At 46.4% G+C, this 26,965-nt stretch overlaps 1 long non-coding RNA gene across 1 annotated transcript; it reads left to right on the top strand.

Annotated features, from left to right (window-relative positions):
- Nucleotides 1-199: 199 nt before the first annotated feature.
- Nucleotides 200-26,678, top strand: LOC112545096 (uncharacterized). Its single transcript, XR_012897844.1, has 6 exons — nt 200-748; nt 1,049-1,435; nt 2,561-2,769; nt 15,571-15,751; nt 24,246-24,360; nt 25,264-26,678. It is a non-coding gene; the product is annotated as an uncharacterized LOC112545096 (long non-coding RNA).
- The last annotated feature ends 287 nt before the right edge of the window (nt 26,679-26,965 follow it).

Here is a 26,965-nt window from a genome sequence, read left to right as displayed (position 1 = left end):
GCAGTCAAGACGCGGATTGGTCAACAGGGAAGCGTTTGTCGACCACTCGTGTAAACCTGGTTTCACGAGGCATAAGAGAGCGGTCGACAAAGGCTTCCCCTGTCGACCGATTTGCGTCTTGACTGCCGTGCTGTGCCGACGATCAGCTGAGCCAGCACAGCGCGGCGGCCATTTTTATTTTAACGAAGCCGGGGATATATAAGTCCCCCCTTCACTGACTATGTCGGGTAGCCTATTTTACATGCCACTGTCGGCAGAGGCATGTAGTCTAGACATACCCTTGGTGCCATGGAGCCAGAGCTGCCCCTGGGCATGCGATGGCCCCACACGGCCATGCTGCAGTTTCTGTTGTGCTGGCTGCCTTCCTGGTCCTGACAGAGTCCGACCCCGAGCTCATTCTGGGGACCCTCTCCCTGGGTGTGAGAGCTCCACTCTGGCAACCACACCCCACAGTAGAGAAGCATTTTTGAAGGCTCAACACCAGTTCCGACTGGTGGGACCAGCTGGTCATGGAGCAGATGACCAGCAGTGACTCCAAAACTTCCACATGCGGAAGGTCACCTTTTTGGAGCTGTGTGCCTGGCTTGCCTCCACCCTCCAGAGACGTGACACCCACCTGCGGCCTGCTATCCCCCTGGAGAAGCGGACTGCGATCACCATCTGGAAGCTCGCCAGCCCCGACAGTTACCGGTCGATGGGCAACCAGTTGGGCATGGGGAAGCCCACCGTCGGGGCCCTCCTCATGGAGGTAAGGCACTCTGGGGCTTCAGGCCCTGCACAGTGGGGGGAGTCCTGGAAAAGGGGGGCCCTCGGGAAAGCAGGGTTGGGAGGTGTTGGGGGTGGAGTGGGGGTGGGGAGAAGCCCCATCCCTGGGGGGTTCTGCAGTCCTACCCTCACCCAGCCCCACTGCTGGGGGGGTGGCCTCATAGGAGATGGCTCCTGGGGCTTGAGTGGGGAAGGAGATGGGAGGGGGACGGGCACCTCCCAGGGGCTCAGGCACTCCGTTTCTCATTCTCTGTTTTGTGTGTGTATTTGTCTCCTTCTGCAGGGTGTGAGGGCCGTCAGTTCCATCTTGCTGCTCAGGGTCATCCACCTGGAAGACGTGGACCCGATTGTGGCCGGATGGGCTGCCCTGGGGTTCCCGAACTGCGATGGAGCCATTTATGGAACCCATATTCCAATCCGTGCACTGGAGCATCGAGCAGCCCAATACATAAGGAGGCCTTAGTCACCCGCCATCATACCACCCCCTCCAATGACAGAAACAAGCAGTGGGGACGGCTCAGGACTAACCCCAGACACGGGGCTGGATGAGGGGGATTTTCTTCAAGAGCAGAAAGAGGACCTCATGCTCCAGAAGGCTTGGGAGCAAGCTGGGGAAGCCACGGGGCCTGACCCCACAGATGAGGTGCCGAGCAGAGGGCCCCGCTTCATGGTATGTAGCGACTAGTTGTACTGAGTAGTGAGGGGTACAGAAGGGCAGGGGGAAATATGACAGTTACTTGTGCCGGCAAGATACCGGCGACTCATTGTAGAACTGGCCTATGCGAACCCATGGGCTGGACACTTGGGTTGCGAAAAGATGCTACAACAGGTGACACAATGGTTCTATTGGCCAGGGATTTTTAGAGAGGTGCGAGACTTCTGTGACTTCTGCCCAGAGTGCCAAAGAACTGCCCCGGGGAAGGTACCGCGGGCCCCACTGGTGCCCCTGTTGGTGGTAGGTGTACCATTTGAAAGAGTGGCCCTTGATTTGGTAGGGCCCTTGGAGCGCTCCCAGGCCGGACACCAGTATATCCTTGTCTTAATAGACGATGCGACAAGGTACCCAGAGGTGGTGCCATTAAAGAACACCACCCACACCAGTGTTAGCTTCTGAGCTAGTAAAAATCTTCACACGAGTAGGGCTACCCCAGGCCATTCTAACGGATCAAGGGCCCAACGTGACATCCCAATTGATGGTCGAATTGTACCGACTCTTAAAGATTAAGACTTTGAGAATGTCAGTTTACCATCCGCAGATGGATGGATTAGGTGAGAGAGTTAATAAAACCTTAAAGACGATGCTACACCAGTTCGTAGAGCAGGACCCTTGGGACTAGGACAAAGTACTACAGGCTCTGTTGTTCTCGATCCAGGAGGTCCCGCACTCCTCCACGGGGTTCTCCCCGTTCGACTATTATACGGATGGCAGCCACGGGGCATACTTGACTTAGTGAAGGAGGGCTGGGAAGAGCAGGAGAGTGGAGTACGAGGGTCAGTCCAATATATCTTGCAACTCTGGGAGAAATTGTGTACCCTGGGGGACCTTGCCCAGGATAATGTACTACAGGCACAGGAACGGCAGGCCAGGCATTACAACCAGACTGCCAGGCGACGAACCTTTGAACCTGGGGACTGGGTCTTGTTGCTGCCGACCCGAGACTCTAAGTTAATGGCGAAGTGGCAAGGGCCCTTCAAAATACAGCGATGCATAGGGGATGTAGATTATGAGGGCCAGTTGTCGGGGAAACGTAAAGATTCTCAAATGTATCATGTTAATCTGTTAAAAAAATGGAAGCCTTGAGAAGCCTTGCTAATTGAGCCCCGAATCGGAATTGGGACCCTGGAGTGCCGACCAGAAAGGAGAAGGCGCTGAGCAGGTTGGTGAGGAGCTTACGTCGCAACAACGGGAGAAGATACAACGGCTGATGCAGCGATTTACCCAGGTTTTGTCGATACACCCAGGGCGGACGACCCTCCTGAGTCATCACATCGAGATGGAGCCTGGTAAGAAAGTCCGTGATGCGATATGCGCACTGTTGCAGAAATTGTGGGGCACCATGCAGGAAGAGCTAAGCACTATGTTACAATGGAAGGTGATAGAGGAGTCTCACAGTGGGTGGCGTAGCCCCATAGTGCTCGTGCCCAAGCCCAGTGGAGCTGTCCGCTTTTGCATTGACTTTAGGAAGGTGAATTCGATATCACATTTTGATGCTTACCCGATGCCGAGAGTAGATGAGCTCCTGGAACATTTAGGCTAGGCCCAGTACATTTCAACCCTGGACCTTACAAAGGGTTATTAACAAATCCCTTTGATCCCTTCCTTTTGAGAAAAGACTGCCTTCTTGACACGCTTTGGGCTATATCAGTTTGTGATGCTGCCCTTTGGCCTGCATGGGGCTGCGGCCACATTTCAGAGGTTAATGAATAAGATACTGAACAACCGCGGCGTACATTGATGATATAATCATCTATAGCGTTACCTGGCCTGCGCACATCCAACACTTAGGGTGTGTCTAGACTACAGGGTTTTGTTGACAAAAGTCCACTTTTGTCGACAAAACTAAACCTGTGTCTACACTACCGCTGAGTTCTGTCGACGCTGGTAAACCTCATTTTACGAGGAATAATGCCCTTTGTTGACAATGTTCTGTCGACAGAAGGCGTTATTACATCTACACTGCCATGTCGACAAAGCAGCTTGCTTTGTCGACAGAACTGAATGTAGTCTAGAGACTCTTTGTCGACAGAAACTTTGTCGACAGTATCTGTCAACAAAACTTCTGTCGACAAAAGCCTGTAGTCTAGACGTACCCTTAGAGGTGGTACTGACAGCCTTAAAGGAGGCGGGCCTCACCGCAAACCCGAGCAATTGCCACCTCGGGCACAGGGAAGTCTCCTACTTAGGATACACCATGAGGGCGGGGGAGGCTGAAACCCCTAGTGAGTAAGATAAAGGCTATACAGGAGTGTCCCTGTCCAAACACTAAGAAGCAAGTGCGCCGGTTTCTGGTACTGGCCGGTTATTTATAGGCGCTTCGTGCCCAACTTCGCAACGATAATGGCCCCCTTAACAGAACTCACGAAGAACAACCAACCAAAAAGGGTATTGTGGACAGAAAATAGTGAGAGGGCCTTCCCAGCGCTGAAGGTACGACTAACCCAAGCACCGATACTGATACAGCCCAACTTCGAAAAGCCGTTCATGTTGCAGACAGATGCTTTGGATGTAGGATTGGGCGCAGTGTTCTCAAGAGGTTGATGGGGAGGAACATCCGATTCTGTATGTAAGCTGCAAACTGTTCACTCGAAAGCGGAACTATCCAACAATAGAGAATAGAATGGCCACGAAATGGGCCATTGATATATTGCGCTACTATCTTTTAGTAGCCCAGTTCCAACTAGTAACAGATCCCACACCCCTCCGATGGCTGCAATCCTGAAGGACACAAACCCGAGGATCACGTGTTGATACCTATTGTTGCAGCCATATTGCTTCGACATGAGTCACCGGCCGGGTAAAACCCATCAAAAGGCGGACTCTCTGTCGCGGGTGGCAGGAGACAAGGAGGGGACGAAAGAGAGCATACAGGTGAACCTGGAGGGGGAGGTGCCGGGCTCCACGCTCCCACGGCAAGCACTGCCCCGGGGAAGGAAGGAGCGGCGCCGGCACCGCCAGCGGATTATAGAGACGCCTCCAGGCCGAGGGTTCACTGTGAGGAAGCCGCCAGGCTCCCTACTCTCATGGCTGGTGCCAGCCAGGAGAGGATAGGGATGGCGCCGCAGCAGTGGGATGGGCGCACAGGCAGAATCGGGCAGGGGAGTCGCAACCAGGCAGTACCTGCTCTGCGCCAGGGGCATGGTGACGCATGGCACACTTGCGCAGGCGTCAGGCGGCCAATGTGGCACTGTGGCACCGTCTTTAAGAACAGCTGCCACAACCCAGGAAGGGGGGAGATCAGGCAAGGTGATGCGGAGCAGGAAGTCTCCGGGGAGGGACGGTAAGGAGAGTGCACCTCCCGCGGCAGTCGTGCTGATGGGTTAGGGTGCTGAGGCACGAGCCGACAGGAGCCAACTGGGGGATGAGCTAGGTGGGTAGGAAGTGGCCCAGAGCGGGGTTTAGGGCCCTCGGGTCAGCGTGTTTCAGGTGGCGTCCCCGTTGACCAAGGGGAGGTTAAGGGTGAGAGAGTAATCAGCCCCCCCTCTTAGGGCCCTGGGCCGGGACCCGGAGGTGTGGGTGGGCCCGGGTTACCCTACCAGTGTCGAATTTAAGCATGAATGACAGTTCAGAGGATTCTCTTTGAAGTGAAGTCTTAAAAGGTCTTTGAAGCAGGATGCAGGTAATCAAGTCGTTGAGACAGTGTCCTTTCTGGTTGAAATGGCAAGAAACTGTTTTTTCTTTGTGATCCTGTCTAATATCTGTTTTGTGGGCATTGATCCTTTGGCGAAGTGTCTGAGATGTTTGTCCAATGTACATAGCAGACGGACACTTTGGGCACACGATAGCATAGATTATATTTCTGGATGCGCAGGAATATGTGTTCTTGATCTTATAACTCATTGGGTTGGGTCCAATAATGGTATCAGCAGAGTGAATATGTGGCAACGGGGTTTGTTGCAAGGGAAGGTACCAGGGTTGGTATTAGTGTGGTATGTCCTGTGGTTGTTGGTAAGAATCATCTTGAGGTTAGGTGGTTGTCTATAGGAGACTATGGGTCTGTCTCCCAGAGCCTCTCGGAGTTTAGTATCCTGTGCCAATCTAGACACTCTGTTCTGAAAATGCTTTTAACGGAAAACTTTTCCGTTAAAAGCATTTCTGGAAAATCATGCCAATCTAGACGCAACCATTCAGAATGGGAAGCGACTGTCTAGGAAGGAGTACGGCAGAAAAGGATCTAGGGGTTATAGTGGACCACAAATTAAATATGAGTCAGCAGTGTGACTCTGTTGCAAAAAAAGCAAACATGATTCTAGGATACATTAACAGGTGTGTTGTGAGCAAGACACGAGAAGTCATTCTTCTGTTCTACTCTGTGCTGATCAGGACTTGGACTATTGTGTCCAGTTCTGGGCACCGCATTTCAAGGAAGATGTGGAGAAATTGGGGAAGATCCAGAGAAGAGCAACAAGAATGAATAAAGGTCTAGAGAACATGACCTATGAAGGAAGGCTGAAGGAATTGGGCTTGTTTTGTTTGGAAAGGAGAAGACTGAGAGGGGACATGAGAGCAGTTTTCAGGTATCTAAAAGGGTGTCACAAGAAGGAGGGAGAATAAATGTTCATCTTGGCCTCTGAGGATAGAACAAGAAGCAATGGGCTTAAACTGCAGCAAGGGAGGTTTAGGCTGGACATTAGGAAAAAGTTGCTAACTGTCAGGGTGGTCAAACACTGGAATAAATTGCCCGGGGAGGTTGTGGAATCTACGTCTCTGGAGATATTTAAGAGCAGGTTAGATAAATGTCTATTAGGGATGGTCTAGACAGAACTGGGTTCTGCTATGAAGGCAAAGGACTGGACTCGATGACCTCTTGAGGTCCCTTCCAGTTCTAGTATTCTATGATTCTATGACTATCATCTTTGAGGGCCCCTTTAGCATCTTGATCATCCAAGGGCCCCACTGGGTGTTTAGCAGGCTTCCTGCTTCTGATGTACTTAAAAAATGTTTTGCTATTCCTTTTTGAGTTTTTGGCTTTTCTTAAATTTTTACACTTAATTTGACAGAATTTATGCTCCTTTCTATTTTCTTCACTGGAATGTGACTTCCACTATTGAAACAATGCCTTTTAATCTCTCTCTGCTTCTTTTATTTGGTTGTTAAGCCCGGTGGCACTTTTTTGGTTTTCTTACTGTGTTTTTTAATTTGGGGTGTACATTTAAGTTGGGCCTCTATTATGGTATCTCATTTTTTTAAAATGGGGATCAAAGTTTCCATTTACACCACAATGCCAAGCAATGACTACTGCTATTACACCTCAGGAAGGGGCCAGAAGTGATTAAACCCTTGAGGGTTGGCTGTGACCCAAAGAAAGATTAGATGAAGGTTTTGGACTTGGTTTATGCTAGAAAGGGTGGAGTTTTTTACTTAGCCCTCTGGCAAAACCACCTAGTCACCAGGGGAGACACAGGCAGAGGCTGCATTCACACAGTGGAGAGCCAATTTACGGCTACACATGCATACTTGTGTCCCAAAGTAGTAGTTGAAAAATACCATGCTTCATAGAGAATACAGGAGAGGAAGGAAAGAAACTGGAAATCAGGGACAAAGGGAAGAAAGAGAGGCAGGCACATGAAAAGGGTTGTGGAGCCTGGACAATACAAGTAGATATTCAACAGGCAAGCCCTAGACCAAATAATGCATTAACAGACCAGTGGTCTAGTAAGGTCTTACATATTTTATTTGCTCTAGGGCCAAGTTAACTCGAGTCATTAACTTAGGAGACTGACACATTTTATATGAAGTAGAGGCATGGCATTCTATGGCTCACCCAAAGCAGTAATTATAATTTACCTCATAATGGGATTATGGTAGAAGTGAGGTTTTAGAAGGTATAAAAGTATCCATGTTGAAGCACATGATGAAGTTTAGGACTCACACAGTTGAAATTCCTGGTTAGATAACACCTCTTTTCCCTGCTGTGGGGCATTATTCTCCTAAATATAATGATTTTGTAAAAGAGCTGTACACTAATATTGGTTTTACAGTAGGTAATCTTGGTTTAAACACCCACTAGAGTTGGTACTTTGTTACAGGGATGTTAGATATGATTTAGTTTAGAAATCATGTAGCCACAACGATTTCTAGTTCTTGGGTTATGAGGAGTAAATAACACTTTCTTATTTACTTTCTCCACATCAGTCCTGATTTTATAGACCTGTATGATCGCCCTTCCCTTCTTATTCATCTCTTTACCGTGATGAAAAGTCCCAGTTTTATTCATCTCTCCTCATACGGAAGCCATTCTATGCCCCTATTATTTTTGCCCTTTTGTTGGCTTTTCCAGTTCCAATATGTCTTGTTTGAGATGGTGTGATTACATCTGTAATCAATATTCAAGATGTGGGAGTACCATGGACTTATATAGAGGCAATATGATATTTTCTGTTGTATTATTTATCCCCTTCCTCATGATTACACACATTCTGTTAGCTTTTGTGACTGCTGCGGTACACTGAGTGGATGTTTTCAGAGATCGTGCACAATAACGCCAGGATCTCTCTCTCGACCAGTAACAGCTAATTTAGACCCCATCGTTCGAAATGGATAGCTGGGATTGTGTTTTCCAGTGGGCATTACTTTGCACTTACCAACATTAAATTCCATCTGCTATTTTGTTGTGCAGTCATCCCGTTTTGTGAGATCACTTTGCAACTTCTTGCAGTCTGCTTTGGACTTAACCGTCTTGGGTAGTTTTGTATCATCTGCACATTTTGCCACCTCCCTGTTGACCCCTTTTCCAGATAACTTATGACTGTAGAGCAGCACTATTTGCAGTGCAGACTCTTGGAGGATGCCACTATCTACCTCTCTCCATTCTGAACACTGACCATGGATTCCTACCCTTTGTTTTCTAGCTTGTAACCAGTTATTGATACATAAGGGGATTTCCCCTCTGATCCCATGAGAGCTTACTTTAAGAGCTTTGGGTGGTGGAGAGCTTGTCAAAGGCTTTCTAGAAATCTAAACACACACTAGCCACTGGATCCATCTCACTGGCTTGTAATTGCTGGGCTTGCCTCTGGAACCTTTTTTAAAATTGGCATCATATTAGCTCTCATCCAGTCATCTGGTACAGAAGCTGAGTTAAAGGACAGGTCACAAGTAACAATTAATAGTTGTTCTGTTTCGCATTTCAGTTCCTTCAGAACTCTTGAATGAATGCTGTTTGGTCCCGGTGATATGGTACTGTTTAATTTATCAATTTGTTCCAAAACCTCCTCTAAAGACACCTGAATCTGGGACACTTGTGAAGACAAATCCGATTAAAAGAATGGCTCAGATTTGGGAATCTCTCTCACCTCCTCAGCCAGGAACACCAACGCAAATAATTCATTTAGTTTCTCCATTAGTCCCTTGTCCTTGAGTGCTCTTTCGCATCTCGACCATCCAATGGCCTCACGGGTTGTTTAGCAGGTTTCTGGCTTTCAATTTGCTTTTTTTTCCCTGTTACTTTGAGTATTTGATTAGCTGTTCTTCAAATTGTTTATTGGCTCTCCTAATTATATTTTTACACTTCACTTGCCATAATGACTGGGCTTATCTGAATAATTATTTGAGCTTACTGTTGATGTGGAAATAGATTTAAGTGAAAGGACACTTCAAATATGGATAAAGATTTCAGAGTCATTGTTGAAATGACAGTTGATTTGTTTCTGGGCTGTGAAATAAAAATGTTTGATTGTAAGGGCATTTTATCAATTATGAAAAAAAGAAAGCCTCAGCAAAAGACACAAATGGATGCATAAGTTTGAAACCAAAATTACCGATAAATCCCGTATGTAGAGAAGAATTATTCAGACAGTTAGGGTTTTTTGCTATTTTAACTACCTAATGAAGACTTTACAAAAGGTCATAACATGGTCTCATTTTCAGAGCTTAACTATTTCCTTGTTGGAAGTTTGCATCTTGACTGAAGAGGTTTGTTCATTAGGCAAAGCTCTTTGACTTTTGGGGGGTGGGTGTTACTTCCCAGAGGAATGTGGGTGTTAGTCCTGATTGAGTCAAGTCATAAACATTACTTAATTGTGAGAGGAATGTGTCCAAATGAGCCATTTGCCTATGCCTATATATCCCGAGGTCAGTTCTTTGATTACCTCTCTTTGCCATCTTCAGCAACAAATTGTTACCTGATGTAACTATTGTGTTGGTAACTATGGTAATATTACTCACGCATAAAAAAATCTCATCCATTAGTTTGAAACATTACAGAGCATTGAGAGAGGTACTGAAGTGAAACTCAACAAAACTGTAAGACAGTTGCAATTTTGTAAGAGCATAGGTTAGCTGATTATGTTTAATAGGCTAGAAAATAAACCCCACACATTAAGAAACATCAATACCAAAAAATCCCTCACCTCTGCATATGCATCTTGGAATAATCAGGGTCTCAGTGACAAAAAACGTTGCTTAGTTCAAAATTGCTTTTGAGGTTTTTTGTATGTCCCTCCCCTTACATTGTCTGGGCTGTTACCACTTCCATACAGGATCTTGCAGCTTATAAATGTGAGGGAAACAAGCCATTCTCAACAGATGGGGTAAAAGATAAGACAAAATTGTCTGCTTTCCATTAGTATTAGCTTTTTTGTGGTGCTAAATCCTCAATCTGTGCCTTGTTACAGAGAATAGACAGACAAGCAGTGCCTATCTGGCTGGAATGCACAATGGCTATGTATTTCATCATGTGTATTCACGGGGGGGAGCGGTCTAATACAGTGCATTATTGTGTCTAGATCTGTGATCTTCTGGAGCACTTATATGAGTTCTGCGAATGGTGCTATCATTTTTAAATCTCCCCCCCATCATTAAGTTCTTGATATTGAAACAAACAAGTCAAAAATGCAAAATTCTACACTTCAGCGAGAGGCTGTTGAAGCTTTCACAATATGTTCCATATTCTTAGCATTTGTTTTGCGTTTTCTGCTAGTTTTATTCTCGAAATGCATCTTCACTATGGAGAAAAGTCAATTCAGGGTTTCCTCTTCAGAAGAAACAAGACAATTGCAAAAGAGCTTTACCCAAATAACTGGACAGGGTGGAAGCAAATGTTAAGCCTGTAATAGTTTGCTGTGATGTCAGGTTTTTTGGGCAAAAGTGAATCTAGTGGTTCTTATCATTCTTTTCCTCCTTACTACCATGTCAAAAGGGCTCTCTAAACTGAATTATGTGGTAACTGTGGTTGTTTTGTTTTCCATATTTGAGGGATACCACAGGGCTGATTATTCAAAGAGCGAAACCACAAGAAAAAGGAATTCAGTCTCCCAGACCGTTCCGTTTAGGTCAGTAGAAGAAGAAACACACAGAATCAATGTGGGTGGGAAGTGGATTTCCCTAACAAAATGAATGAGAAACTCTTGATTGAATTATACAGCTCAGTAGATGTGAGGTTATTTGGCGCTTATGGGGAGGGAGAAGTATTGGATTTGTTCACTGTTGCTTTGTATCTGTGCATGTTTCTTGGTGAGCATTCTCTCCACAGTGATTGCTTTCTCTGTGAATGAGCAATGTACTTCTAAATAGCTGAGCAACAGTACTTTATCAGCCATAGGCTGATACTGGAGAGTCTATATGGAGAAAATATGATGCCATAAAATGTAAACTCTCATCTTAAACAATGATGGAGCGATTTGTATTCAACTGGACATAAAATGAAAATGCTATAGAAGTTCTCTAACTGCTCTAAAAATTAACTGAATAAGGATTAAGAATGAATAAAATCTTGGAGCAAAGAGTTTGGAAAAGACCAGCACCAAATGCTAATCTAAAATCTGCTGGAGTTGGATATAAAATAACTGAAAAACGGATACACTCAGAAATAATAAAAGACGAGTATAGGACTGAATTCTGGGACTGGTCTCAGTATAGCTGACAATGTTGGTTTGGACTCATGTAAACTATGGATTCAAAGGCTTCTCATTTTGTTTCTATGTGCCTTATATCCAGTGGACCATGGTGAAAACAAGAAATAGACAATTTACCCTTTTATAAGAGAAGGCTATTAATGCAGCCTGATGCAAATAGTGGGGGAGGGGGGGTTCAAAATGCTGCAGGGATATTGTCCTCCTTTTCTTTCAGATTCTGACTTAATGACTACATAGCACCATCTAGAGCCGTAAGAGGCATTAACAGTACCTTTGCCAGATCTGTCATTCAGCTTCAAACATCATTTTTTCCACATATCCATGGGACAGTTCTGTTAGAAAGCACCGAATATCTACAATCCCTAGGTGAAAGGTATGTTAGAAAGATAATAGATACAAAACTCCCACACATACCCAGGTTTTAGTCATGATGTGTGTGCATTTCCTTTAGCTTCTTTCTCGTGTTAGTTTAACATTTAATGGAGAGTCTCAGCTGTTCAGAAACTTTTAATACTACAGCAAGTAACTCTAATCCCTAGAGCGGGGTAGGAACCCTTTTTGGGTCGGGGGCTGCTGACCCAGAAAAATCAGTCGGGGGCCGACATAAGTGAGAAGCAAAAATATTTTTAACCCCCCCCCCCATTGATGTGGCCCCCAGCTGAGGAGAAAGACCCTCCCCACATCCCTCTCACATACCAGACCTTAGGAGGGCCCAGCCTAGTAGATTTTGTGTGTTCCAGTCCTGTGGTGGGGTAGCGGGGGGCACCAGCATGGACTCCCTGAGCCTTGGGGGTTGGATCCAGACAACCCGGGGGCACCCCTGGACCTTAGAGCCCCCACCCCTGCTCTAGACCTTAGTGTGTCATGTGCCACTGATCTATCAGGCACTCCAGTTCCTCCACTGACTACGATTGGTTGCTTCCCATGCTGTGTCTTCTGAGGTGATGCCAGTGCTTTTTATATTTTCTGTCCCTATCTTCTGTATTCCTTGCTTCCCCCTCCCCCCAGGTGTACATGTACCAACCATCTGGCCTTCATCTGGTATTTTTAACATGTCTTGCTCTGTCAGCTCCCTTCATCTTGCATTTGTTGTTGTTCTTGGATTTTGTTTGTTTTTGTGTCGCCACGAAATGTGTAGTAGTCTCCTCAGCCATCAGTAATGGGCAGTCTCCAATTTGGTATTGCTGACCAAGTCACTGCTCTCTACAGTAGCTTGGTAAGTATAATTGCCTGGAATCAGTTGACCTTCATCTTCACCTGCTTGGATCTTATGTGCGCTGCTTTTCCAGATCTCATATGAATAGCTATGTCATGGCCACCCTCAAATGGCATCTCACTCAAATGGCAAACTGCTGTGTGCTTGATTTCTTTTACATAGCTCTGCATCTGTTATCCAGCTCTTTGCCTTCATAATCTTAGGGGGGGTTATCTCTATTTGCTTTCTCTTCTACCGATGAGGAATGGGCAATCATTCCATTCCATATCATACTTACAAAAACAACGCCATTGTCAAAGACAGGGTCGTGGAACTGGGGGTCTCCACTAAACCATTTCACCCTGTTCATGAAGACTTTTGTCGCCCATTTCATCACCCAGCTATTGCTTGTGCAAAGAAGATGGGTGATAATACACACCCTTGAAAAAGTCCAGACACAGTATCAAACCATCCACTCAGGCCTGCCTTCTGTCTTACTGCACATGTACTTCCATCATATAAAGTCCTCATTATGCTGATCCGTTTGTCTGGTATTCCATAGCTCCTAGCAATGACTCACAGTGTCTTTGCGAACACTCTAGAATGCTTTCTGGACTAAAATGGATTTTTGCCAAGTAGTATCTTTTTCAAAGATTTGGTGACAGTGAATATTAGTCTGCAATATAATCTGTCTGTTCCTCTTGAATTGATGCATATGCCGCCTTTATCATTCAGCAAGACGTTAACCAGGATTGAGAGTAGCTCAGTGTTTCTCCAGTTCATGCACTGTGTAAGATCAGCCATTTTTTGCAATGCCACAATGATACTATTTTCCCAGGCTCATGGTATTTGTTATTTCACCCACATTTCATTACATTTTTGTTAGCTCCTTCGTCAGAATTTTGTCTTCTGCATTTAGTATCTCTCCTTTTTTTTTTTTTTTTTTTTTTTTTTGATTGCTTGTTCATGTCCTTCTCAAAGAAGGAGATCAGGTTGGTTTGGCACGGTCTACCTTTTGTAAAACCATGTTGTAATTTGTCCCAATTGCCATTAGCCTCAATGTCTCTAACTACTTTCTCCTTCAAAATTTTTTCCAAGATCTTACATACTACAGATGTCAAACTAACAGGCCTATAGTTACCCGGGTTGCTTTTTTTCCCTTTCTTAAAAATAGGAACTATATTAGCAATTCTCCAGTCAAATGGTACAACCCCTGAGTTTAGAGATTTATTAAAATTTTTTGCTAATGGACTTGCAATTTCATGTGCCAGTTCCTTTAATATTCTTGGATGAAGATTATCTGGGCCCCCTGATTTACTCCCATTAAGCTGTTCAAGTTTGGCTTTTACCTCAGATATGGTAATATCTACGTCCATATCCTTAGTCCCTTTTGTTATGTTACCATTATCCCTAAGCTCTTCATTAGCCTCATTAAAGACTGAAGCAAAGTATTTGTTTAGATATTGGGCCATTCCTAGATTATCCTTAACCTCCACTCCATCCTTAGTAATTAGCGGTCCTACTTCTTCTTTTGTTTTTTTCCTGTTTGTATGGCTATAAAACCTTTTACTATTGGTTTTAATTCCCTTTGCAAGGTCCAAATCTACCTGACTTTTAGCCTTTCTCACTGTGTCCCTACATGCTCTAACCTCAATAAGGTAGCTTTCTTTACTGATCCCTCCCATTTTCCACTCCTTATATGCTTTCTGCTTTTTCTTAATCACCTCCCTGACATTCTTGCTCATCCAACTTGGTCTAACACACCTACCTATACATTTTTTCCTCTTTCTTGGGATACAGGCTTCTGACAGCTTCTGCAACTTGAACTTAAAATAATTCCAGGCCTCTTCCACCTCAAGATCCATAATTTCTTTAGTCCAGTCAACTAATTTCCTTAATTTATTAAAGTTAGCCCTTTTGAAATCAAAAACCCTAGTCTCAGATTTATTTTTGTTTATCCTTCCATTTAGTTTGAACTGAATTAGCTCATGATCGCTCGAGCCAAGGTTGTCCCCTACAACTATTTCTTCTATGAGGTCTTCGCTACTCACCAAAACCAAATCTAAAATGGCTTCCCCCCTTGTTGGTTCAACAACTACTTGATGAAGGAATCTAGGAAAATCTGAGCCCTATTATTATTACCAGTATTTGTTCTCCAGTCTGTATCTGGAAAGTTGAAGTCTCCCATGATTACGCAGTTTCCATGAGTATTTACTTCTTTAAAAACATTAAAGAGGTCTCTATCCATATCCAAATTAGACCCTTGTGGTCTATAGCACACCCCAAGCACTATCCCAGGGGAGGATCTAATCGTTTTCTTCCCCAATGTGATTTTTGCCCAGACAGACTCTGTCTTCTCCATTCCTTCACTTTTTAATTCTTTGCAATCTACCTCATCATTGATATACAATGCTAGTCCATCACCTTTACCTTTATTTCTGTCTTCACTACACAGCACATACCCTTCAATACCTGTACTCCAGTCATGCCTAGTATTTCACCATGTTTCTGTTATTCCTATAATATCTGGTTTCACTTCCTGGACCAATAGCTCTAGTTCATCCATTTTGTTACCTAGGCTCCTCGCATTGGTGTACAAACATCTTAATGTTTGTTGTTTCACCTCACTCACACCCTTTACTCCATTTGGCATGGACATTGTACCTCCAATATGACCTATTAGACTAGTATCCACTCTGCCCTTCCTCCTTATGTACAATCTCCAACCCCCGGCTATATCCTTTCTTACTTTGTTTTCCTCCCTCTCAATGCTAACATCCAGCGTAGAGATTACCTGAACATCTCCCAACCGTCTCCCCCAAATTCCTAGTTTAAAGCTCTCTTAATCAGTTGTGGCAGCCTCCATCCTAGAAGTGTGTTTCCTTCCCTACTTAGGTGAAGTCCATCTCTAGAGAACAGTCCTCTGTTCGTGAATGTCTCCCAGTGGCCATACAACCCAAAGCCCTCCTTATAGCACCACTGCCTGAGCCACCTATTGAGCACCATAATCCTATCACACCTTTGTTTCCCTTCTCTAGGAACAGGCAGAATCCCACTGAAGATCACCTGAGCCTCGATTTCCTCGACCATGGGATGCTATTCCAGGAAGGACTGCTAAGCAGGGATGGCGTCCACCTTTCGAGGAGGGGGAAGACCCTATTTGGACACAGAATGGCTAACCTAGTGAGGAGGGCTTTAAACTAGGTTCGACGGGGACAGGTGAGCAAAGCCCACAGGTAAGTGGAGAACATGGAGACCTGGGAGATGAGTCAGAAATGGGAGGGAGCGTGGGCTACAATGGCAGAGAGAAAGGAGGGTCAGGGCAAAACTGGGAGGCAAGATCAAATCAGGATCTTAGATGCCTATGTACAAATGCGAGAAGTATGGGAAATAAGCAGGAAGTACTGGAAGTGCTAATAAATAAGTACAATTATGACATTGTTGGCATCACAGAAACTTGGTGGGATAATACACATGATTGGAATGTTTCTATAGAAGGGTACAGCTTGCTCAGGAAGGACAGACAGGGAAAAAAGGGAGGAGGTGTTGCTTTATTTATTAAAAATGGACACACTTGGAGTGAGGTGGAGATGGACATAGGAGACAGAGGTGTTGAGAGTCTCTGGGTTAGGCTAAAAGGGATTAAAAACAAGGGGGATGTCATGCTAGGAGTCTACTACAGGCCACCTATCCGGGTGGAAGAAGTGGATGAAGCTTTTTTTAAACAATTAACAAAATCATCCAAAGCCCAAGATTTGGTGGTGATGGGGGACTTCAACTATCCAGATATATGTAGGGAAAATAACACAGCAGGGCACAGACTATCCAATAAGTTCTTGGAATGCATTGGAGATTGGTTTGATTTCACATTGTTTGATTCAGGACTGATGTGCCTTAGCATGATAAACGAATGAGCTAGGCTAGATCTGCAATTCATCTGGCTCTGTGTTAGCTGTTGAGAGGAAAAATTGTGAGCAGGTGAGGACACCATATTTGTACTGTTAGTTTATTTATAACATCTAAGAATATTAGTACACCAGAGGAGATGTGTGTCTATCTTGCGTATTATTCAAATTTACTTCAGTACAAATACAGTCTAATATGTAGAATGGTGTAAAAAAAGCAATCTCAACTGTAACAGTAGCGTTGTTACCCTAATTCTATTTCCAAGGATGCCAGCCATTAGCAATTTAATTAAAGTCCAGTACCAGTAAGAGAAACTGTACTTGGAAGGATCATTCTGGAATATCAGGTTACATTGATTGAGCTAGCATATGACGCTGCAGTTTGCGCTACAGTATATACTGGATTTGTTTGTTTGCCCTTCCTCAACAGACTTCCATTGAATACAAATATGTAAAACTATAGTAGACATATAGTGTTCTCCCCGCCCCCCCACAGAGCGCGTAGGCAGCTCCCCTTGGTGCTTTGCCAGCTGGGGAGGGCTTCTGGTAGTGAGTGGCTCTGGGCTCTCCACCAACCACCGCGCAGCCCCCTCCTCATCCCGCAGGACGTCCCCTGTCCCACGGGGACTCTGGTGCGGCTGTGCAGCCGCCGCCTCCTCCACATGTGCAGGTGGCGGCTTGTTGCAGTGGCCGCTGCTGCCGGGATGGGGAGAGGAGGAGGAGTGGCCAGGTCTGAGGCACCGAGTGGCCACGCCCAGACCTTGGTGTTTTTCACTGCCACCTTTGCCCTGGCAGGGACCATGCGGAGCTTGGCTGGGATTCTACCCCCCTGCCCCACGGGGAGCGCTCAGGTTCTTCTGCCCCCGCCCCGGGGCATGCTCGGGCTTGCTGCTGCTTTCTCTCCCCTGCGCCTCTCCCCACCCACTGGGGAAGCAGCAGAGCCTGGTCTGGTGGGGAAGGTCAGAGGTTTCCCCCCCCCCCACGCCTTGCCAGCGGGAAGCCTGACCTGGTGTTGCAGCCCCACAACTGCATGAGAGGGGGACTGAGCTCCCTCTCCCCTCCCCCGCCCCGCTGGGGGAATGAGAGCACGCTGCCTGGAGGCTTTCCCTGCAGCAGCAGGTGCCAGGCTAGGTAAGTGTCCCCCCTCATGCCCAGACCCTGCACCCAAATCCCTCTCACTCCCCTCCCCCCGCACTCCCAGCTTGCTCTGACACCCTCCCTTGCTCCTGCACTCCCCCTCCTGGCCAGACTCCCTGCCCCAAATCCCCTCCTCTACCCTCCCTCCTGGCCAGAGACCCTATCCCCAGCCTGTCTGTGCACCCTACCTCACAACCTCTCCCCCTTCTGCACCCACCTCACACCCAGATCCTGAACCCCATCCCTATCCTGCACACTGAACCCCTTTTTTCTCCCCACTCAGAGCCTATGGGGGTCCATAAAATCCACTAACTCCAGAACCCCAGAAAAGTAAATCTGGCCTATGAGAAGCCCTGAACTAGGGATGTGAGGGAACAGTCGACTACCTGACAAGCAAAAGCTTAATGGGCCGTCGAGTAGAGTATCGACTACTTGCTTCCTCTCCCCCACCCTCTTGCTGCCTCTGGGGGAAATAGCTGGTGCTGGGGGGAGCTGACTTAAAAGCAGGTTCTCCCCGTACCATCTCCACAATGCTGCCTGCCCCCACTCCCGTTGCCTCTGTCTGAAGCAGCAGGGGCCGGGGTAGGGGAGGCTGCTACGAAGCAGCCTCTGTCAGTGGCAGGCTGAGGCTCGCCGTGGGCAGAGGCTGCTCAGGAAGCAGTATTCTGGTCATAATTAGGATATTTATTGATCTGTATATATCTATTGTAGGGTTTCACACTATAATATCTAAGCCCATTATAATATCTAAGCCTGAATGCTCAGTGAATAAAAAAGTGCTACTAATAAAACCATGCCTAATAACGAGAAGGATATTTAAGTTTAAAACCCTTTTTTTCAGTTGTTCAGTACTTTCTCAAATATTTTTCGTTTTGGACTGAAACTTCATATATTTGGCCTTAGTTTTGGAAAACCTGAGGGCAATCCCATTCAAGCGAAATCATCAAAAGACAAGTTTTTTTACTAAATACTACTACTACTACTAAATTAATAATATGATTTGCTAAAGAAACTAAAATAGCTGAGATTTAAAATTTCAGACCCATTATTTTTTAAATTTAAGCATGAATAATTGTAGGTCTTAGCACCAGTTATAAATATAAGGAGATGACTGTTGTACAGAAGGGTGCATCATTTGAGATGATATTTATAGCAATTGTCTACAACCAGGGGTGGCCCGTGAGCCTAGGTGAACTAAGCAGTTGCCTAGAGCGCCGCTGGTCCGGACGCCTGGTGATGACGTCACGGGGCGCTGGGGCACCCTGTGATGACGTCACGGCCATTGATGCCGTGTAGGCGGGGGCACGGATTGCACAGCCTGCCTGGGGCACCAGCTGCCGCAGCCGGCCTCAAGCCACGCCTGTCCACAACCGTGCCCCTTCCCTAACTTTCTACCTTTGATGTGGAAAGCAGTTTGTGGGAACTGGAGCCAGGGCTGTGGTGCTATTTTTAGTACCATGGTCCCAGTCCCGCAGGTGGCCCTGGCTCCAGCTGGAGTAAAGCGACGGCTACATAAGGCCTGTTCCAGCTGGGGCAGCCTCATTGGAACAGCGTCACCTCATGCACCCCTGCTACAAGCTGAGCAAAAAGGCAGCTGCCCCCCACAACTCACCTTCCATTCCAGCAGGATGGTGAGCAGCGAGTGCTGCTGTGTGGCTCTTAAAATGATGTGGGTGGACCTAAAATTTTTAGTGCACGGCCATGCAGGTGCGCAGCTTAGAGGGAACGCTGGTTGACTAGAAGTGTTGTGTGCTTCCCCCATCCCTAGGCCTTGATTGGCCTGGGAGCAGGGGAGCAGCAGGACCTCCATGGGCTGCATCAACCCACTTGGTGGGCCGGATCTGGCCTGTGGAGGTCCTTTAACCCACCCCTGGACTAGGGCCTCATTGTAGTAGTTGTTTCATTGTGATGCTCTGCAGACATATAATAAGAAATCAGTCCCTGTCCCAAAGGAGTTAAAATTCTAGCTTACGATGAGAGATAAGCCATATGCAAATACAGAAAAGGGGAAGATGCAGGCTAGGACAAAATCCAGCTCCGCACTCTGTGACCACATGCACACCCGCCAGGCTGGGAAAGCTTTCCATTTGCTGCAGAGCTCAGACACCAGAGCTGCTTTTTTTATTTATTTTTTATAACAATCACCATGTGTCTCAAGTCTCGATAATGGTGAGCGCTTCTCAGGTCCACGTGTACACAGGGGCTTGTTAGGCAGATGTCGCTGACTGTGTAAATACCGAAAAGGTGTGCGCCACAGCCCCTGGAAATAGGAAGTGCCTTTGGGTTGCCTAGTTTTGAAAGACAGGCAGCATGAATCTCAAATGGAAAGCCTCCAAGGATGCTGAATTGTTAACTTCTTTGTCAAGAACCTTCCTGGGTTAAAAAACATTCCACGTGGGAAACTTTCCATGAGGGATTAGCCTGAATAACTGTGTATATTTAAAGGAGTCATATAAAAAATGGAAACTAGGACAAATAACAAAGGATGAATATAGGCAAGCAACACGGGAATGCAGGGGCAAGATTAGAAAGGCAAAGGCACAAAATGAGATCAAACTAGCTACAGGCATAAAGGGAAACAAGAAGACCTTTTATAAATACATTAAAAGCAAGAGGAAGACCAAGGACAGGGTAGGCCCACTGCTTAGTGAGGAGGGAGAAGCAGTAACAGGGAACATGGAAATGGCGGAGATGCTCAATGACTTCTTTGTTTCGGTCTTCACCGAGAAGTCTGGAGGTGTGCCTAACGTAGTGAATACAAGCAGAGAGAGGGTAAGTTTAGAAGATAGGATACACAAAGAACAAGTTAAAAATCACTTAGGAAAGTCAGATGTCAGCAAGTCACCAGGTCCTGATGAAATGCATCCCAGGATACTCAAGGAGCTGATAGAGGAGGTATCTGAGCCTTTAGCTATGATCTTTGAAAAATCATGGCAGACAGGGGAGATTCCAGAAGACTGGAAAAGGGCAAATATTGTGCCCATCTATAAAAAGGGGAATAAGAACAACCCAGGAAACTACAGACTGATCAGTTTAACGTCTGTCCCAGGGAAGATAATGGAGCAGGTAATTAAGGAAATCATATGCAAACACTTGGAAGGTAATAAAGTGATAGGGAACAGCCAGCATGGGTTTGTGAAGAACAAGTCATGCCAAACTAATCTGATAGCTTTCTTTGATAAGATAACGAGCCTTGTGGATAAGGGAGAAGCGGTGGATGTCATATACCTAGACTATTGTAAGGCATTTGATACGGTCTCGCATGATATTCTTATTGATAAACTAGGCAAATATAACTTAGATAGGGCCACGATAAGATGAGTGCATAATTGGCTGGATAACCGTAGTCAGAGAGTTGTTGTTAACGGTTCTAAATCCTGCTGGAAAGGGATAACAAGTGGAGTTCCTCAAGGGTCTGTTTTGGGACCCGTACTGTTCAATATCTTCATCAATGATGTAGATATTGGGATAGAGAGTACGCTTATTAAGTTTGCAGATGATACCAAACTGGGTGGGGTTGCAACTTCTTTGGAGGATAGGGACATAATTCAAAATGACCTTAGCAAGTTAGAGAAATGGTCAGAGGTAAACAGGATGAGGTTTAATAAAGAGAAATGCTAAGTGCTCCACTTAGGAAGGAACAATCAGTTCCATACATACAAGATGGGAAGCGACTGTCTAGGAAGGAGCATGGCGGAAAGGGATCTAGGGGTCATAGTGGACCACAAGTTGAATATGAGTCAACAGTGTGATGCTGTTGCAAAAAAAGCAAATATGATTCTAGGTTGTATCAACAGGTGTGTTGTAAGCAAAACTCGTGAAGTCATTCTGCCGCTCTACTCTGCACTAGTTAGGCCTCAGCTGGAGTACTGTGTCCAGTTCTGGGCACCACATTTCAAGAAAGATGTGGAGAAATTGGAAAGGGTACAGAGAAGAGCGACAAGAATGATTAAAGGTTTAGAGAACATGACCTATGAAGCCAGGCTTCATGAACTGGGCTTGTTTAGTTTGGAAAAAAGAAGATTAAGGGGGGACATGATAGCGGTTTTCAAATATCTAAAAGGGTGTCAAAAGGAGGAAGGCGAAAATTTGTTCCTCTTGGTTTCTGAGGACAGGACACGGAGTAATGGGCTTAAAGTGCAGCAGGGGAGGTTTAGATTGGACATTAGGAAAACATTCCTAACTGTCAGGGTGGTCAAATATTGGAATAAATTGCCAAGGGAGGTGGTGGAATCTCCCTCTCTGGAGATATTTAAGAACAGGTTAGATAGACATCTGTCAGGGATGGTGTAGACGGAGCTTGATCCTGCCTTGAGGGCGGGGGGCTGGACTCAATGACCTCTCGAGGTCCCTTCCAGTCCTATTATTCTATGATTCTATGATATATTGTAAGAAATAGATACACACTTGAATCCTTCATTGGGGTGACACCTTCAGCTTCATGGCAATGGAATGAGGAGAAATGGTGGTTGTCTTGGATTCTGGTTGATTGGGAAGGATTATAGACCAATTACATTCTTAACTGCAGAAGGCCTACCACCTCAAAATTAGATAGCAAAAGCAAGGATATTTGTGGGGAAATTATGGGGAGACAATTTATTGTTGCTATATTTCAATTAAATTCTTCAAACAGCTGTAAAATGCTTGTTAAAGGTCATGAAGCCTTCACACTTCATCCCTTTCCTCATGAATTGCAATCGCTTTCACATTCATTTCAATGAAAGCTTTGTTTAGTCTTCATTAAGTGCAGTGCCCTGCGCTCACGGCAGGACCAAGCACTGTATCATCCCTGACAGGTGTCTATCCAACCTTCTTTTAAATATCTCCAGTGCTGGAGATTCCACAACCTCCCTGGGCAATTTATTCCAGTGTTTGACCACCCTGACAGGTAGGAACTTTTTCCTAATGTCCAACCTAAACCTCCCTTGCTGCAGTTTAAGCCCATTGCTTCTTGTTCTATCCTCAGAGGCCAAGATGAACATGTTTTCTCCCTCCTCCTTGTAACAGTCTTTTAGATACCTGAAAACTGCTCTCATGTCCTCTCTCAGTGACTTGCAGACATGTAGCTTTTCTAAGTAATTTTTAACTTGTTTTATTTTATTTTAACTTCTAAACCTTCCCCATTTCCACTAGCATTCACTATGTTAGGCACTCCTTCATCGAACTTCTTGGTGAAAGCTGAAACAAAAAAGTCATTAAACACCTCTGACATTGCCAAGGTTCCTGTGATTGTTTCTCCCTCCTCATTGAGCAGTGAGCCTATCTTGTCCTTGGTCTTCCTCTTGCTTCTAATATATTTGTAGGATTTCTTCTTGTTACCCTTTATGTCTCTAGCTAGACTCATTTTGTGCCTTTGTCTTTTTAATCTTGCCCCTGCATAATTGTTGTTTGTTTATATTCATCCTTTGTAATTTGACCTAGTTTCCACTTTTTATATGACTGCTTTTTTATTTTTAGATCGTGTAAGATCTCCTGGTTGATCCAAGGTAGTTTCCTGCCATTCTTTCTGTCTTTTCTACACAGCAGAATAGTTTTCTTTTGGAGCCTTAGCAATGTCCCTTTGAGACACTGCCAACTCTCTTCAGTTGTTTATCCTCTTAGTCTTGCTTCCAATGGGACCTCACCTACCAGCTCTCTGTGTTTTCTGAAATCTGTCTTTCTGAAATCCATTGTCTCTATTTTGCTATTCTCGCTTCTATCATTCTTTAGAATCATGAACTCTGATTTCATGATCACTTTCACCCAACCTGCCTTGCACTTTCAAACTTTTAACCAGAAATCAAGAACAGCTTCCCCACTAGTAACTTTCTCAACCTTCTGAAATAAAAAATTGTCTCCAATGCAGTCCAAGAACTTATTGGATAGTCTGTGCCCCGCTGTTAGTTTCTCAACATATGTCTGGATAGTTGAAGTCCCCCATCACCACCAAATCTTGCACTTTTGATGATTTTGTTGATTGTTTAAGAAAAGTCTCATCCACCTCTTCTGCCTGGTAGGTGGTCTGTAGTATCCCCTAGCATGACATCACCCTTGCTTTTTACCCCTTTTAACATAACCCAGAGACTCTCAATACATCTGTTTCTTATGTCCATCTCCACCTCAGTCCCAGTGTGTACATTTTTAATATTTAAGGCAACACCTCCTCCCTTTTTTCCCTGCCTACCCTTCCTGAGCAAGCTGTACCCTTCTATACCAATATAGGGTAGCCAGTCTGTATACAAATATTCTCTTCCCCGTGCTTGAAAGGTGAACCTGTTCAGCGGCCAGAAGTACTTCTGGGCAGCTTCGTCTGCAACCCTGCCTGTGGGACCCTTCCTGAGCAAGCATGAGTTGGCCACAGGGATCCATGCTCTTGTTACATCCCAGCTGGATTATTGCAATGCGCTTTGTGGGGCTGCCTCTGAAGAGCCTTTGGAAACTTCAGCTGGTCGAGAATGCGGCTGCTCGAGTTTTAACTAACACTCGTTATACAGAGCACGTTAAAGCAGTGCTCCAGCAGCTGCACTGCCTTCCAGTATGTTTCTAGGCACTATTTAAGCTCTGGGTTATGACCTACAAAGCCCTAAACAGGTTGGGTCCAGGACATCTGAAGGACTATCGTCTCCCATATGAACCTGCCTGGGGAATGAGATCAGCTGGGAAGGCTCTGTTTCATGTTCCTCCATTTACAGAGATAAGATTACCAGCTACGTGGAGCAGGGCCTTCTCAGCTTGCTCCCAGGCTGTGGAATTCTCTTCCTCGGGATGTTCGCATGGCGCCAACATGAGCATTGTTTCAGCATCAAGGTAAAGCCACCCTTTTTACTCGTGCTTTTCTGGATGTTTGAGTCTGTCTGTGTGTTTGTTCCTCCTCCTCGTGATGTCTTAACTGGTCTTATGTCCCTCTGGGGTCTTCTATTTTAATTTTATGAATATATTTATGTTGTGTTTTACATTTTGTAAGCCACCTCAAATATTTTAAATAGAGAAGCGGGGTAAAAATATGTTAAATAAAACCCCATAAATATAAACCCAGGCCATCAGAATGATCTTTCCTGGTGACGACTCCTCCTCAGTTCCCTTCATTTGCTAAGAAATCATTTGTGAACTGTTATTGCCAGACTACGTGATTTGTTGGTTAACGTTACCTCTTTGAACTGCTGAATGACCAACCCTCGTCTCAAACTCCTCCCAGTGCATGAGGGTTTGGGGGCTAAGTTGGGTCCATTTTTCTGTAACATTTGATAATTGAGCATAACATTCTTGATAGATACTAGGGGGCTGTGCCTCCTGCTCACAACGCTCACTGACCCCCCTCTCTGTGGGGGTAGGTGTCTGGCCAGAGGGGAGGGGGCAGGAGCAGGCTGGGAGTGCGGGGTCTTGGTGGAAGGGGTAAGTGAGGGGCTGGTGGTACGGGGTCTCAGCCGAGGGTGTGTGTGAGGGGGCTGGCGGTGCAAGGAGGGAAGAGGGCTCACAGTTCCCACCTCCCAGGAGCACTGGGGATGAGGGAGGCCATGCAGCTCCTGCCTTCTGCCACCTCCCCCCCCCCCCCCGAGCACAGGGGAGGGTGCGAGAGTGCACAGGTCCTGGCCCCTCTCTGGAGCACCAGGAAGGCAGCTCAGCACCCCTCCCCTCTCCACCCTGCCTATCCCTACCCCATCATTCTCTAATCCCTCCCCTTCTGCACCATATACCATATCTTATCCGCAGGGCTCGCCGAGCCACAGCGAGTCCCGCTCGCCAGCCACGCTGTCCAGCGTTCTGCGCATGCGCCTGGCTCTTCCGGGACATAATGTACTCGCCACGGGTGAGTAGATGACACAGATTGTCGAGCTCTGTGATCAGACCCCTTGTCGGGGCTGGTCCCCACTCTCGCACTCCTAGTGCCGAAGATGGGGGACTGCAAAGCTCAAAAAGAAAAGAAAAAAAGCATTTGCCTTTGCAGGCGTTGCTTACAAAACCCTACCCCCAGAATCACAGACAAGGTTTTGGGGAATCGCTGCCACCGAGTGATTTTTATCCCTAAAACTCAGGGGTGAGCACTTGAACCCAGGCCCAGGGGCACCCCAAGCTCTTTTGTCCCAAAAGAGCTTGAAAAGAGGAAAACAAGCTGCAGTCCCTAGTAGCCGACCTGTCAGCCTGAGGCCTGCACAGACAGACCTTCCAGGGCAGCAGAGTGAAATCATCACCTTAGAAGTGTTTTGTGTTAGAAAAGTCTCTGGGCACAGTGCTAATGGGAAATGGGGAGAGGAGGCGTAAATTCACATAGAGCAGTTCAAACCAAACCACAAACTAAAGAAAAATTACCCTGAATGTGACTAGATTGACTTTCCCCGTCAGGGGGTCCGCACCCCCGTGCGCCTCAGTGCCCCCTGACTGTCTTCATATAGCCCATCTCAGGGCAGAATACAGTCTGTATGGGTTGCTCATCATAGGCATCTGGGCTTATCTCCGTGGCACCGCTTACCTAAGCCAGGCTGCCACCTGTCTCCACGCCCGGGCCTTTCCTCCAGCCCCTCATCAGGGTAGCCTTAGCTGGCCTTCTCCCAGCTCTAGCTGGCTAGCCCCAGCAGGTCTCCCTCCTGGGAGCTCCTGCTTCCTCCACAGCCAGCCCCTCACTGGCCTCTCTCCCCCTCCTTGAGCAACCTGGGCTTCTTTATATATACGAGCCAGCTGTGCTCATACTCGCCCTAATGGGTTCAGCTGGCTTCTCTCAGCCATTCATGCAGTCCTGGATCCTTGCCAGCTGGGCTCTCCCACGCCCTAATAGGTTCAGCTGGCTTCTACCAGCCATTCGTGCAGTCCTGGGTCTTTGCCAGCTGGGTTCTCTCTAGCCCTAACTAACTCCCGCTGGCCTCCTCTCTGCTAGCCCCGGCTCCGGGCCGGAGTCCGAGTATTAAAGGGCCAGTGCAGGGCAGGTGCCCTGTCACAAACCTTCCCCTTCGGGCCAAGCTTCCCTTCTTTGGCCGGCCTCCGCCCGGCCTCTCCTATGCCCTCACTGGGGGTCTGGTTTCTCCTCCTGGCCCCACCACCGCCAGGTCTGCCCTCGCTGCCTCAGAGCACGCCCCACAATGTCGGAGTGTTGGCTGGCGCACTCCCCAGAGGGCCACCCCGTCAATGTTAGTGTGGGGCGGCAATGCCCCATTGCTCACCCCCTTTTCCAGCACTCCAGCCCTTCCCGCCAGCTCGTTAGTCCCTATGGACCTAGAAAAAAAATCTGCGTTGTTATGGGCTTTCCCCGGTCTGTGGCAGACCTCAAACTTATATGGTTGTAAGGCCAAATACCACCTCATAATCCTAGGGTTGGTCTCCTTCATTGTCTGCAGCCATCGTAATGGCGCATGGTCCGTTACTAGTGTGAAGGTTCCCCCTAGCAGGTAATAGCGCAGGGTCTCTATCGCCCACTTAGCTG

Source organism: Pelodiscus sinensis, chromosome 27 (genome assembly GCF_049634645.1).
Source record: "Pelodiscus sinensis isolate JC-2024 chromosome 27, ASM4963464v1, whole genome shotgun sequence".
NCBI classification, from domain to species: domain Eukaryota; kingdom Metazoa; phylum Chordata; order Testudines; family Trionychidae; genus Pelodiscus; species Pelodiscus sinensis.
Note: the sequence above shows the minus strand (reverse complement) of the source record. Positions and strands in the feature narration are given on the sequence as shown.